The sequence below is a fragment of the Rhinoderma darwinii genome, chromosome 1, assembly GCF_050947455.1.
Source record: "Rhinoderma darwinii isolate aRhiDar2 chromosome 1, aRhiDar2.hap1, whole genome shotgun sequence".
NCBI lineage: Eukaryota > Metazoa > Chordata > Amphibia > Anura > Rhinodermatidae > Rhinoderma > Rhinoderma darwinii.
The window spans coordinates 651,244,611-651,254,517 of record NC_134687.1 but is presented as its reverse complement, the minus strand read 5'-3'; positions in this window follow the sequence as shown (position 1 = coordinate 651,254,517).

The window sequence follows — 9,907 nt, the reverse complement described above, 5'->3', positions numbered from 1 at the left end:
TGAGACTGTTTGGGAATGTGACTAATGAACATCTCCGTCTCAGCACAACAAGAGAGATTTATCGTTCAGGGGTCTGCAAAAGCTGGGTACCACACTAACAGCGGGCATATTGTTTATCACCCAGCTTTCCCAGGACAGTTACATCATGTGTCCTTTATACAGAGTCTCCTGCACGACTACAGGGGGGCCCGTCAGGGGGGGGTGCATCAGGGGGGGCCCGTTGGGGGTCACGAGAGCGGCGGTCTGTGAGAGAGAGAGGGACAGAGACACACACTTTACCTGCAGTGCAGCTGGTCTTCATAATGGCGCCTGCTATCTCCCTGCAAACAGCTGCTCTGTGACTCTGACCTGCGTCTGCGCAGTACAGAGCCAGATAGCAGAAGTATGCATTGTAGCTGCCGTATTCCATCTCTGTATGTGTCGTTAATCGACACATACAGAGAGGAGAAAAAAAATGGCCGCCCCATAGAGAAGTAAAAGAAATAAAAAAATAAAAAGTACAACACAAAAACACAAATAAATAAAATTAATTTTAATGACATATTAAAAGCAATTTGATAAAAAAAAATATTTTTCGTGACACCTTCCCTTTAAATCTAAAGGAGTACCCTTCTCATTAATGAATTACACAGAGTGCAATGGAACCAGTTCCATCGATACTCAGTGTGTAGGAATTTATGCTACTTGAGGTCAGATGCCCCCCTGCGTAAATACTACTGTACAAATACTTGGGGAGGCCTTGCGATTAATATGTCAGGAATAACACCAACATCACAGTGTTTTCCTCCATATTAGAAGGTAATATGATGGTGTCGTGGAAATCAATGGCTCAAAATATATTAGACTGAAATTTAGACAAGTCCAACAGACTCTCAGGCCAGGCTCCATTATTCAGCATCCTAATCAGGATATTACATACCGATATATATCTAGAGAGGAGAAGAAAACACGCAGACGCTGCTGATATGCTCAAAATACTCCTCTGCCGGTTTATGTCCAAACTCAAACTATAATACTATCATTCAGAAGGGGTGTAGGCTTGAGGTTAACCAATCAGAGACAATGTGACAATAATTGTTATTCAGTAAAAAGCAGACCATAACGTACATCCCAGATACATCATTATAATTCTTCACACATCAGGTTTGCAGGTGGCCTTATCTCTCTTGGGCAGAATATTCCCGTAGGATGGCTATCAAAGATAAAACATATGAAATCAACATTACTTTCGTTAAAGGAATAATGTCTTTCTTATTCACTACAAAAGAACCAAGATGGGAACTCCAGAGAAGATGGCGGCTGCACAAAATGAAATCATTTAAACATTATTATAATCACTTTCACATAATACATATCTTAGTAATTCGGCATCCTGCTTGATAATTCATAATGTAATTTCATACAGACAATATAAGCAAATAAACCGTCCTTCACAGTGGCTAAATGGGTGACCAGTTTGTTTAAGGGGTCAGTCATAGGGGTACCGAAAAATATGTATATTGTATGTGAACATCAGGTGTATGAATGGCTCCCAAGTAATTTCACAGGTACATGTACATTAGCCTAACACCTGCAACTTTTATTATACCACATGAGAATGTATATGTTAAGGCCGTGCCCAGACACACATTGTATAAAAGAAGGGCAGACGGGCGCCCCCATATTGTACATATGAGAAGTGCTAACGCAGTCATGAGTACACTATTTATCTACCCTATCATAATGCAGATGTAGGATAAACTAGTAGAGGCTACAGACTATTTGGATTAACAAATATTTGAGATACTCAGCTTACACAATGCCACCAATATAATGCCCAAGCAATTGATTGTAGCAGCTAACCAACACACCATAGTACGTGATTACTTAACTGCCTCACAGAAAGGAATGTGCCAGATTGTGGGCCCCGCCTGTTGCCATTATATTGATCCTGCGGGCAACCTCCGTGTTAAAGCTAGCCTAACAAAAATACTGATTTCAGAGAAAAATGGCTAAAAGAACATGAAGTTAACAAAGACTCCTGGTGGGATAATACCTTTTCTTTCTTAAACCCAGCCAATTGGTTTAAGGGAATAGCAGGGCGGCTGATGGGTAAACTTCAAACTGTGTTCCAAATAAACAAAAAAATGTTAAATTCTTGGCTATATAGGTTTTCGTTTGTTAATATGGCTAATGACATTTTTATGTAAGAGAACTAATACGGTGATACATCATAGGCCGAAACCCAGACCCTTCCATGAACAATATATTGTGAGAACGCAGCCTGTCACTGAGCCCTAGGTGGCGGGGCAGAAGCAGCAATGAAGTCCCCCTCATCCGGTCTAGCGGGTGAGGATAGTAGCTTGGGGATCAGTAACTAGGTTTTATGAATGAGAAAAAGGAGGGTCTAAGATGGAAGCCGGGACTTCTATCCTCCATTTTATATATTATTCTCAAGTTTTAAAACTACTGATATTGTTCTTCCTTTTAGATGTCTCACCGCAAGCTAAAATGATACTTCCTCTTTCTTAGACAGACTATGAATCTGCTGGCATAGCTAAAATATATAATGACTCTGAGAACGTAGCTAAAATATGCTGATTACAATGACAACAAAACATGTGATATAAAATGATATAATGTGATATAATGTATACGTGTTCTTTTATGATGACTCCAAGATAAAATCCCTTGTGATTTAGAGGAGGAGACATGGTCAATATTGATTGGATAGACGGAAGGCCATGGCCCCTCTTATGTGATTGGAGGGGGAGACATGGCCAACACCCCTTTTAATTATATATAATCTATGTATTGTTTGCTAATAAACTAGAGAATCTGATTGCACTTACAAAATGTGTGAAGTGTGACGTTTCTCTCCGATTCATCGTCAAGCTCTCCCACATATTTGAAACCAGATAAGAGACATTGATGACCTGCCTAAATTGATGACCCTTAATACGCCCCACATAGAAGTTTTCCAGTTGCAGTGACATTATGTGATATTTTATATGACGCTCTGAAAATCTAGAACTCGTCCCGCAGAATCTAAGGGAGAAGACGCGGAGGGAAAATGGAAACAGAACCTGTCCTGGTGGTTAAGGGGTTAACCTGCGGTGCGGATTATAGACACGCAGGATATCGGATTTATACCGCGGATTCGCGGCGCATTTGTTGCAGAATTTCCCCATTAAGTTCAATAAGAAAGTCAAGTTACACAACAAACGCCATTGCTACCAGAATCCTCTGCGGCTCCACCGCGTGTTCACAGCAACGCTGCAGGTTACACACATATAAAAAAGAACGTGTCATGTGACCCCTGCAGCCAATCACAGGCTGGAGAGGTCACTTCATTATAGGGGTCACCTGGACACAGCCGGAAGAGCAGGGACGTGTTGCTATGGTAACGCTCTGAGAGGTGAGGATCGGCCTTGTTGTATTTCTGTAGTAGATATTCGGGAGGATTATACGTCCACCATATGGGGTGAATATTCGGGGTGATTTCCTTGCGTGTTGTGGGTCTTATTCGCTACGTGTGAACATTCCCTTAAACCGCACGGTGGACGACATTAACAAGAAATGTATAAAAGTCAGTGAATAAGTTGTATGTAGCGAATATTGTCATTTCAAAACACGACTCGTCCCACAAAACATCCCACCACTACAAAGACCAGAAATAACTACTTACCCCAAAGAGACCGGCACTGAAGGGGTTAAATCCCGGCTAGGTGTCCAGTGGGCGGGGTCACTCAGTGATTGACAGCTCTCTGTATACACACTCATACAGGGGTGGACATGCTGGGAGTTGTAGTCCTCTGCTCTTATACCTCCTCCTGAAATGTCCTCTGATATCACATAATAACAGTCTGGACATGCTGGGAGTTGTAGTTCTCTCCTCTTATATCTCCTCCCTTTAATTTCCTCTGATATCACATAACATTCTGCACATGCTGGGAGTTGTAGTTCTCTCCCCTTATATCTCCTCCCTGTAATGTCCTCTGATATCACATAACAGTCTGGACATGCTGGGAGTTGTAGTTCTCTCTTATACCTCCTGTAATGTCCTGTGATATAACATAACAACTGTCTGGACATGCTGGGAGTTGTAGTTCTCTCCTCTTATACCTCCTCCTGTAATGTCCTCTGATATCACATAATAACAGTCTGGACATGCTGGGAGTTGTAGTCCCCTCCTCATATACCTCCTCTTGTAATGTCCTCTGATATCACATAATAACAGTCTGGACATGCTGGGAGTTGTAGTTCTCTCCTCTTATACCTCCTCCTGAAATGTCCTCTGATATCACATAATAACAGTCTGGATATGCTGGGAGTTGTAGTTCTCTCTTATATCTCCTCCCTGTAATGTCCTCTGATATCACATAACAGTCTGCACATGCTGGGAGTTGTAGTTCTCTCCCCTTATATCTCCTCCCTGTAATGTCCTCTGATATCACATAACAGTCTGGACATGCTGGGAGTTGTAGTTCTCTCTTATACCTCCTGTAATGTCCTGTGATATCACATAACAACTGTCTGGACATGCTGGGAGTTGTAGTCCTCTCCTCTTATACCTCCCCCTGTAATGTCCTCTGATATCCCATAATAACAGTCTGGACATGCTGGGAGTTGTAGTTCCCTCCTCTTTTACCTCCCCCTGTAATGTCCTCTGATATCCCATAACAACAGTCGACATGCTGGGAGTTGTAGTCCTCTCCTCTAATACCCCCTCCCTGTAATGTCCTCTGATATCACGTAATAACAGCCTGGACATGCTGGGAGTTGTAGTTCTCTACTCTTATACCTCCTCCCTGTAATATCCTCTGATATACCATGATAACACTCTGGAAATGCTGGGAGTTGTAGTTTTCGCCTTTTATACTACTCCCTGTAATGTCCTCTGATATCAAATAACAGTCTGGACATGCTGGGAGTTTTGGTACTCTCCTCTTATACCTCCTCACTGTATATCTACAGGGGGCTGTGTATGGTGCTATCTATAGGGGGAGCTGTGTGGTGGAATCTATAGGGAGGCACTATCTACAAGGGGGGTGTGATACCCAGCGGAGGGGGGGCCCCAGTCAAAAGTTTGCTATGGGGCCCAGTCTTTCCTAGTTACACCCCTGCAGAGAACATTACTGAGAGGAGGTATTATGGGAGAGAACTACAACTCCCAGCATGTCCAGACTTTTATAATGTGATATCAGAGGACATTACAGGGAGGGGTATAAGAGGAGAGGACTACAACTCCCAGCATGTCCAGGCCGTTATTATGTGATATCAGAGGACATTACAGGGAGGAGGTATAAGAGGAGAAAACTACAACTCCCAGCATGTCCAGGCCTTTATTATGTGATATCAGAGGACATTACAGGGAGTAGGTATAAGTGGAGAGAACTACAACTCTCAGCATGTCCAGACTGTTATTATGTGATATCAGAGGACATTACAGGGCGTAGTATAATAGGAGAGAACTACAACTCCCAGGATGTCCAGACTGTTATTATGGAATATCAGAGGATATTACAGGGAGGAGGTATAAGAGGAGAGATCTACAACTCCCAGCATGCTCAGACTGTGATTATGGGATATCAGAGGACATTACAGGGCGGATGTATAAGTGGAGAGAACTACAATTCCCAGCATGTCCAGTCTGTTATTATGAAATATTAGAGGACATGACAGGGAGGAGGTATAGGAGGAGAGATCTACAACTCCCAGCATGTCCAGACTTCTATTATGGTATATCAGAGGACATGACAGGGAGGAGGTTTAAGAGGAGAGAACTACAACTCCCAGCATGTCCAGATTGTTATTATCTAATATCAGAGGCAGTGGCGTAACTACCACTATAGAAGCCGGCACGGGCACCCACCATGGCCGGAGGCTCCGCTAGCAGCCGCTATGGCTGCTACAGCGGGACGCCACTGAACACTACGGCAGAGCAGGGAGGTATCTCCCCGCTCTGCCATTAAACAAAAGACATGTATCCCCTATCCACAGCATAGGGGATACATGTGTGATCGCTGGCATTGATAGGGAGAACGGGGGACCGAAAGTCCCCCGAAGTTCTCCATGACAGACCTCGGACTTCCGGCGTCTGCGCAGTTCAATAAAAATGAAAGGAGCGCTGGCCACGCATGCGCACAAGCACGACCGGTGCGCAAGTAATATTTATGGAGCTGCAGACAGACCCCGGAATACCGAGGTTTATCATGGAGGACTTCGGAGAGAACTTCTCCTTATCGCTGGGCATCCCAGCGATCACACATGTATCCCCTATCCACAGGGGATGCATGTCTTTTGTAGGAACAACCCCTTCAGTGGCGTCGCGCTGTAGCAGCCATAGGCCGTTACGGCAGCTATAGCGGTAGTTACGCCACTGGTTCTCTGATATCCCATAAGTCTGGACATGCTGGGAGTTGTAGCCCTCTCCTCTTATACCTCCTCCCTGTAATGTCCTCTGATATCAGATTATAAAAGCCTGGACATGCTGGGAGTTGTAGTTCTCTCCTCTTATACCTCCTCACTGTAATGTCCTCTGATATCCCATAATAACAGTCTGGACATGCTGGGAGTTGTAGTTTTCTCCTCTTATATCTCCTCCCTGTAATGTCCTCTGATTTCACATAATAACAGCCTGGACGTGCTGTGAGTTGTAGTTCTCTCCTCTTATAGCTCCTCTTGTCTTGTCCTCCGATATCCCATAATAACAGCCTGAAAATGCTGGGAGTTGTAGTTCTCTCCTCTTATACCTCCTCCTGTTATGTCCTCTGATATCCCATAATAACAGCCTGGAAATGCTGGGGGTTGTAGTCCTCTACTCTTATACCTCCTCCCTGTAATGTCCTCTAATATTACATAATAACAGTCTGGACATGCTGGCAGTTGTTGTTCTCTACTTTGAGGTGGAATTACAGTTGAAGTTCTGAGACTTGTGTAACTTTCTGTCTGATCTTTGTTCCTCTTTCCCGGAAATGGACGACCACAAACTCTGAGCACACGACTAATCTACACGGTCGAGTCCCATTATTATGAACTGAACAGCAGCAGCGAATATCCTAAGTAACCGGCGTGTGCAGCACGGACAGCAGCGAGACGGGCGGGGAGTGACTCAGGTATGTGGAGCCATTACAGGGAGGAGTATAAGAGGAGAAAACTACAACTCCCAGCATGTCCAGGCCGTTATTATGTGATATCAGAGGACATTACAGGGAGTAGGTATAAGTGGAGAGAACTCCAACTCTCAGCATGTCCAGACTGTTATTATGTGATATCAGAGGACATTACAGGGAGTGGGTATAAGTGGCGAGAACTACAACTCCCAGCATGTCCAGGCTGTTATTATGTGATATCAGAGGACATTACAGGGAGTGGGTATAAGTGGCGAGAACTACAACTCCCAGCATGTCCAGGCTGTTATTATGTGATATCAGAGGACATTACAGGGCGTAGTATAATAGGAGAGAACTACAACTCCCAGGATGTCCAGACTGTTATTATGGAATATCAGAGTATATTACAGGAAGGAGGTATAAGAGGAGAGAACTACAACTCTCAGCATGCCCAGACTTCTATTATGGGATATCAGAGGTCATTACAGGGCGGATGCATAAGTGGAGAGAACTACAATTCCCAGCATGTCCAGTCTGTTATTATGAAATATTAGAGAACATGACAAGGAGGAGGTATATGAGGAGAGATCTACAACTCCCAGCATGTCCAGACTTCTATTATGGTATATCAGAGGACATGACAGGGAGGAGGTTTAAGAGGAGAGAACTACAACTCCCAGCATGTCCAGACTGTTATTATGTAATATCAGAGGCAGTGGCGTAACTACCGCTATAGCAGCCGTAGCGGCTGCTACGGGGCCCGCGGCATGAGGGGGCCCATGTCGCCCGCCGGCACGGGCCCCCACCATGGCCGGAGGCTCCGCTAGCAGCCGCTATGGCTACTACAGCGGGACGCCACTGAACACTACGGCAGAGCAGGGAGGTATCTCCCCGCTCTGCCATTAAACAAAAGATATGTATCCCCTCTCCACAGGATCTCCACAGGATAGGGGATACATGTGTGATCGCTGGCATTGATAGGGAGAACGGGGGACTGAAAGCCCCCTTAAGTTCTCCATCACAAACCTCAGACTTCCGGGGTCTGTGTCGGCAGCTCCGTAGAAATGAATGGAGCACCAATCGCGCTTGTGCGCATGCGTGACCAGCGCTCCTTTCATTTTTATTGAGCTGCGCAGACGCCGGAAGTCAGAGGTTAGTGATGGAGAACTTCAGGGGACTTTCAGTCCCCTGTTCTCCATATCAATGCCAGCGATCACACATCTTGTGGATAGGGGATACATGTCTTTTGTCTTCTCACACTGTAGGTTGCATTTTTTTGGGGGGTTGTGTACGCTGTATGGCGATCCCTACAGGGGGGGCTGTATGGCGTTCCCTACAGGGGGGGCTGTATAGCGTTCCCTACAGGGGGGGCTGTATGGCATTCCCTACAGGAGGGCTGTATAGCGTTCCCTACAGGGGGGGCTGTATGGCATTCCCTAGAGGGGGACTGTATGGCATTCCCTACAGGGGGGGGGCTGTATGGCATTCCCTACAGGGGGGGCTGTAAGGCGTTCCCTACAGGGGTGGGCTGTATGGCGTTCCCTGTAGATAACGCCATACAGTCCCCCTGTAGATAACGCCATACAGCCCCCTCTGTAGAGAACGCCACACAGCCCCCCCTGTGGATAGCGCCATACAGCCCCCTGTAGATAACGCCATACAGCCCCCCTGTAGATAGCGCCATACAGCCCCCCTGTAGATAACGCCATACAGCCCCCCTGTAGAAAGCGCCATACATCCCTCTGTAGATAACGCCATACAGCCCCCTCTGTAGATAGCGCCATACACCCCCTCTGTAGATAGCGCCATACAGCCCCATCTGTAGAGAATGCCATACAGCCCCCTCTGTAGAGAACGCCACACAGCCCCCCCTGTGGATAGCGCTATACAGCCCCCCTGTAGATAGCGCCATACAGCCTCCCTGTAGATAGGGCCATACAGCCCCCCTGTAGATAGCGCCATACAGCCCCCCTGTAGATAACGCCATACAGCCCCCCTGTAGATAGCGCCATACAGCCCCCTCTGTAGATAACGCCATACAGCCCCCCTGTAGATAGCGCCATACAGCCCCCTCTGTAGATAACGCCATACAGCCCCCTCTGTAGATAACACCAAACAGCCCCCTCTGTAGATAACACCATACAGTCCCCCAGTGGATAGCACCATACATCCCCCCTGTAGATAACGCCATACAGCCCTCTGTAGATAATGCCATACAGCCCCCTCTGTAGATAGCGCCATAGAGCCCCCTCTGTAGATAGCGCCATACAGCCCCCTCTGTAGATAGCGCCATACAGCCCCCTCTGTAGATAACGCCATACAGCCCGCTCTGTAGATAGCGCCATACAGCCGCCCTGTAGATAGCGCCATACAGCCCCCCTGTAGATAGCGCCATACAGCCCCCTGTAGATAGCGCCATACAGCCCCCTCTGTAGATAGCGCCATACAGCCCCCTGTAGATAGCGCCATACAGCCCCCCTGTAGATAGCGCCATACAGCCCCCCTGCAGATAGCGCCATACAGCCCCCACTGTAGATAACGCCATACAGCCCCCTCTGTAGATAGCGCCATACAGCCCCCTCTGTAGAGAACGCCATACAGCCCCCCTGTAGAGAACGAAAAACTGCCCCCCTGTAGATAGCGCCATACAGCCCCCACTGTAGATAGCGTCATACAGCCCCCTCTGTAGATAGCGCCATAAAGCCCCCTCTGTAGATAACGCCATACAGCCCCCTCTGTAGATAGCGCCATACAGCCCCCCTGTAGATAGTGCCATACAGCCCCCTCTGTAGATAACGCCATACAGCCCCCTC